The sequence below is a fragment of the Benincasa hispida genome, chromosome 8, assembly GCF_027475165.1.
Source record: "Benincasa hispida cultivar pf3 chromosome 8, pf3_genome.v1.1, whole genome shotgun sequence".
In the NCBI taxonomy this organism is placed as follows: Eukaryota; Viridiplantae; Streptophyta; class Magnoliopsida; order Cucurbitales; family Cucurbitaceae; genus Benincasa; species Benincasa hispida.
The window spans coordinates 12,602,517-12,608,623 of record NC_143485.1 but is presented as its reverse complement, the minus strand read 5'-3'; the positions used below and the strand labels follow the sequence as shown (position 1 = coordinate 12,608,623).

At 33.7% G+C, this 6,107-nt stretch overlaps 1 long non-coding RNA gene across 1 annotated transcript; it reads left to right on the top strand.

The window, feature by feature from the left end:
• Positions 1-4,142: 4,142 nt before the first annotated feature.
• On the top strand, positions 4,143-5,868 carry LOC150034366 (uncharacterized). The gene is made up of 3 exons (XR_016531102.1): positions 4,143-4,286; positions 4,371-4,723; positions 5,684-5,868. It is a non-coding gene; the product is annotated as an uncharacterized LOC150034366 (long non-coding RNA).
• Positions 5,869-6,107: the final 239 nt, after the last annotated feature.

Here is a 6,107-nt window from a genome sequence, read left to right as displayed (position 1 = left end):
TTGAAAATTTCGCACCCTTTTTCACCTTGGATTGTTCAGCTAGCGTTGTGTTTCTCTAGGTAAGATGAGATTTCACTCTTTGTGCTTGATTCTAATGGGTTCAATTCAGTATTTTACTTATTCAATCTGTTAGTGTTTTTAACTTTCTTAGATCTTGTGATGGCATTATTCATGGGTTCTTCCCCTGTTCATTATTTCTCTGTGAATTTTGATCTCAATTTTGTTTTTGTTTCTTATTATGGGTTTCTTTTTTAATAAAGAGTTATCTATAGTTTTGAGATAATGATGACAATGGCAGGGTAGCTTAATTTTTCCATTGGAAGTGTTCTTGCTCCTTGAATTTGATGGCATTTCTATGCTTGTTATGTATAGCTTGAGGATTTTTGCCTTTGGCATTATCCAAGATGATCATTTTGAAATGCTTCTTTGTCTTCTATGTTTTGTAATGGTGATTTTTCCTGCAGTTGAGAAGTAATACTTATGTGGGCTTGTTGACACTATAGTCATATAAAATATAGTTAATAATTAACTTAGACTGCGTTTAATAACTATTTAGACCTCATTTGATAATGTTTTCATGTTTAGTTTTTTGTTGATCAAATTCTTAATTTTTGGATCAAATACAAGGTATAATTTTTTTTGGATTACAAGTTGGGTCAGAAAAAGTTTATTTTTAAGGATGAATAAAGAATGAATCAAGCTTAGAAATAAGTTGTTGGTCGAATATAAAGAAGAAGTATCCCAATTTTCAGATGTGGCAAAGTTTCATGTTAATGATTTTAGATGAACAATATGCCCATACAAGAATTATATAAATTCAATGTGGGAGTCATCAAAGGGTGTAGAGCGACATCTATTAATATATGGATGTTGGAATTGGTGTCCTAATTCTCCCGGAGTTTCGTTGTTTGTAATTATGCACATTGTTTATGAATAAAATAATTGTTATTTCATTCTGGCATTTACTCATATCCAATAAACAAAGCTTCATGGTTATCTTATGTAAACTTAAGCATGTATATGCGATATACATGTGAATCATGCCTTAAGTGATAACCTAAATAGGTCTGTAGTATAAGGATTAAAGTGGGATATCTGATCCTACGGCTCGTTTTGTAGAGGTTTGCAAGTGTTGTAAACTACTACATATGGTAGATCCTAACCATTCATGTGGAGACATGCGAGCGGGAGTGTCATATACAAAGAGTTTGTATAAGACCGAACCACGAGATGACTAGACTATGTATATAACGTCGTTGATACTGAAGACTTACATCTCACCTAAACGACCATAGGTGACACAACCTCAATCCTGAATGTTTTGAGAACTCCTGCCAACTAACCATGCCTACCTTTTTGGGGACTTGTCTGATTTGGGAGCTGGGAACTCAATACACAAGATGGAATTCACTCCTTCCCCGAAGATAGATTACTCCTTTAAGGGCTGATTCTGGAGCTTGAACATAGTGGCCACAACTTCTCTTTGGAAGACAGGACTTAGTCATAGTAGGATTATGACTTATGTTCATTAGAGGGATCAATGGTACTTAAGGAGTTAGATGTAACTACAAGGGCATAACGGTTATTGGCCGAGTTGTACTTACGAGCGATCTGTGAAGAGTTGTCGCACTGTTGATTGGTTAAGATGGACACATAATATATATGTAGTAAGAAGAGCTCAGCTATCGGTCTTTAGTGGAGTGCCTGGAAATTAACGAATGGTGGATCCCATGGCCAAGAGTTTAGTCAATTATTCACGTACCGTTGGAGCTTCGAGCTACAGGTCCATAAGGTCCCCTTGGTAGCTCAATGGATTCAAGTTGAGGATCAGTTCTTGGTGTTGATTTGAAATGTTCAAATTGACAAGAGGTAATTTGATTATATATGATATGGTCAGTATGGTGTATGAGATATATCAAGTGGAGGATTAATGTAAATGAGATTTACATTAAGTGCCATGGAATAGAAAAGAGCTATGGTTTGTATGTTTCATGAAATGAAATATAAACACTATAGGTTATAAATATAGTATGGTAAGTTCGTTATCATTTATATTTATAACAATATTAATTATTGGATAATTATCTTTTTTTTCTCTAATAATCAATTGAGTGGGAGGTTATTGATGGTTTCATGGTAACCGTGATATAAAAGGAAAAATATTTTCCTATTTTTGGTAAGGTTGTTTAATGTTGATTAAGGTTGTTTTTGAGATTCTACTCTCGGAAAAATTACTCACGGAGAAGTTTTCAAGTAAATGAGATTTACTAAGCGACAGCTTGGAGTTAGTTAAACGATCGTGGAGTGTTCTTAGGCGATAGACACTCAGCTAAGCGATGAGCTAAACGATCACATAGCTTTTGCTAGACGATCGCATAGCTTTTCCTAAATGATTGGGCATCGACCTATACGATAGGTTCTTCCATCTCCCACTTGCTCAATTGTTTACATGATTGTGATTTCTCCGTTTTTCTACCTCAAACCAAGTCCACACAAACCCCACCCTTTAGATTCTCACACTGAAAATATCAAGGTAACCTTCTTGGTGGTGTCATACTCAACTCGACTCTGTCAAGGTTCTGTGGAGGCCGTTCATTGTGCTTGGGATGTTCATGACCTTGGTGATCACTTAGTTCGAGTGCGTCGTGTTCGTGTTATGAAGCGGTCGTGTTGGACAAGCGTTCGTGTGTTGTTGTGCGGTGAACGAGCGTTCGTGATCAAGGAACTAGAAGATGAGTCTGCAAAAGTGTGTTACTCTTGTCCTTGATCTTTTGTATAGCTTGCTGTAATTTCTATTTTATGCATAACCGTTTGTTTTCGTTTGTGATTGTAAATGTAACGTTCATATACGATTGAAATTTGGAATGATTATTCCGTTGCTCATGGAAATCCTCGTATTCGATTTTCTTCAATGGAATATCCCCCTCATACTATGAATGGGTATATCACGGAGAGCCAGTCAACTTGTTTAGAAGTTTTGAAAGATTATACAACTTATTCAATACATGATGATGAAGAAACTAACATAGAATGTAATGTTATTGAAGAAAATGAAATGTTGAATCTTATAAACGATGTACAAGTTTTGGTTGAAAACAAAGACACAAATGAAGAAGATATCGAGAATGAAATGTCTTCTAATTTTCAAGAAAGAGATACCACAAACTTATTTAAGGATTTAATAGCTGAAGCACGTAATGAACTATACTCTGGTTGTTCACAATTTTCGTCCTTGAACTTTTTAGTGAAGTTGATGCATAAAAAACTTCTAAATGGCTGGAGTAACAAACTGTTTGACATATTGATTTTATATTATTTTATCTTTTTTTGTTTGAATAGATACGATGTCAACCCCTAATAGGCAACATAAGGTAGAGGAAGAATTCCAGGAGCAAGAGATATATCTAGGCAACACAGGATCTTCTATGGGTGACACTTCAGGTTAGTATTCGTACAAATCTTTTGTTGATTGAAATACTTCCTAAACTATTTTAAATTTTTTATTCCATAGATAGTAGCTCTCCATCCACTCAAAGGAAATGCGAGCAGTCGCGGAAAATCGAGTTGGAAAAATAGTGCAAAAATATAAGAAGAATTTCAATCATGATCAAAGAGAGGGAGAAGAAGCCAATTTGTCAACATTTTATACCATTTAGTAATGCGATTGGTATTGCCGTGAAATCTACATTTCCAGTATGATGTCGTACTTTCACTGATGTTCCAAACAAATTTGTAGAATTGGCTAAGAGTCAGTTGTTGGTAAGTTTATAAGTTTGTTCTTTTAGATTGTCATAAACATCATATATGCTAATTATTCTTTGATTCTTTTATAACCTCATTTTGTGCTTGATTTATCCAATCAACTACTTAATAATTTTATTGAATATAAAATTAAAAAAACTCGTTCAAAGAATTTAGAGCAGATTTGCGTAGACATTACAGGAAATGTAGCAACCCTCAGTAGGCATGTATCAACCCGCCTAGATGGCTTAAGAATAGACCAAAAGATTGGTATTTTTTATGTGACCACTTCGAGAGTGAAGAATTTCAAGTTATAATGATTGAGGGTGTGTATCATTTACTTAATTTACTACTATAGAATATCTTTCTTTTTCTTTTTTTTTGTTCGAATGTAGGACACTTCAGAGACGAACGGGAAGAATAGAGAGAAATTACCATTTGAGCTGCAGGAAAAACAAGGTCGAGAAATAGGATGTGTTGACTTATTTAAAGAAACACACTCTAAAGATGGCAAGTTCGTGAATCAGATAGCTAAGGATGCACATGTAATCAATTTTGTTTTATTTTCATTTTGTTTTTCATTTATAAGTTCAGTCACTCATACTTACGCACTTAATTAATATGTGCAGAATCAAATATTAGAATTACAATCCAACTCCACTCTAGAAGGTTCCCAACCACTAACAGGGATGAAATTTGTGAAACAATTTTGGTAGACGACCCGATCATGTAAAAGGCCTAGGTTGGGGCCCTAAACCTAAGTCAAGAAGGGGTAGCAGCTCATCGAGTTGTCATAACTCAAGGAATGGAAAGTAGGGAGGTGAAGGAGTTAAAAGCCAATTTCGAGCAATCTCAGTTGAGGATTAAGAAACTTGAAGACGTTCAAAAACAAATGAGAGATGATCATGCAACACAAATGGAAGAAATGAAAAAAATGATTGAAGATATGATACAATCACAGAGAGAAAGACCATCAAATTAGGTATGATTACTTCATTATCTAGTTGTTTAATATATTACTATCCTACAATTATGGTAACAAATTAGTTATGTCTATTACTAGTAGCTTTATGATAATGAATTGTTGGCTATCCTGCCGTTATGATAGCCAAACAACTGGATTTTGATGTGTTTTCTGGAGTTATTGTGTGTTTGTGGATGTTTATGAAATTTGAATGTTGTGTGGAGTGGGTTGAGATTGGTTATACTTGTTTTGAAGTTTAACTTGAAATTTTTTGTGTGCTTGTGGATGTTTATAAAATTTGAATGTTATGTGGGGTGGGTTGAGATTGGTTATACTTATTCTGGAGTTCAACTTGGAATCTTTTGTGTGTTTGTGGATGTTTATGAAATTTGAATGTTGTATGGGGTGGATTGAATTGGTTATACTTGTTTTTAGTTCAATTTGGAATTTTTTATGTGTTTGTGGATATTTATAAAATTTGAATATTGTGGGGGTGGGTTAAGATTGGTTATACTTGTTTTAGAGTTCAACTTGGAATTTTTTGTTTGTTTGTAGAAGTTTATGAAATTTGAATGTTATCTGGGATGGTTGTGGATTGGTTAGACTTGTTTTGGAGTTCAAATTGAAATTTTTTTTTATTTATTTGTTGAATTTTATGAAATTTGAATGTTGTGTGGGGTGGGTGTAGATTGGTTATACTCGTTTTGGAGTTCAACTTGAAATTTTTTGTTTGTTTGTGGAAGTTTATGGATTTTGATGTCGTTTGGGAAGGGTTAAGATTAGTTATTCTTTTGAAGTTTAACTTGTGGTCTTTCTGTATTTGTGGAGGCTTCAGGTTGAGAATATGTAGTCTTGGAAGTGTGTTAATTTTCTTTGTTATGTAAGATTTTACTCATTTCTTTGTTTTGTAGGATTGTAGGATTTTCTTTGTTTTGTAAGATCTGTAGGATTCACCTTATGGTTTTTGTTTTCTTGTAGGATGCTATTTGGAGATGATGTTGGAAATGTTGTTGGAGATGCTGTGTTTGAGATCATGTGTTGGAGACGTTGTTTTCGAGATCATGTGTTGGAGACATTGTTTTCATGTTCTTTCTTCTTTGTATTTGTGAAGATATATTTCTTTTGTTTGTTTGTTTGTTTGTTTGTTTGTTTGTTTATTCTATGTATTTTACCAACTTTTCTCTATTTTAATAAAAAATACTATGGATTTTGATTGTTTGTTTAAATTCTTAGGTGAATATTTTTTTAGTTGCTTAATAATGTTATATAGGTTATTTAGATCAAATTTAAAAAAACTAAAAATAAATTACCATCTCCCGATGAAAAACATGGGGAGTTTTTATATCTTCCAAGGCTGGTAAGCCGTCAAGAGTTTAAGTTTAGTTTTGAATTTCTGATATTG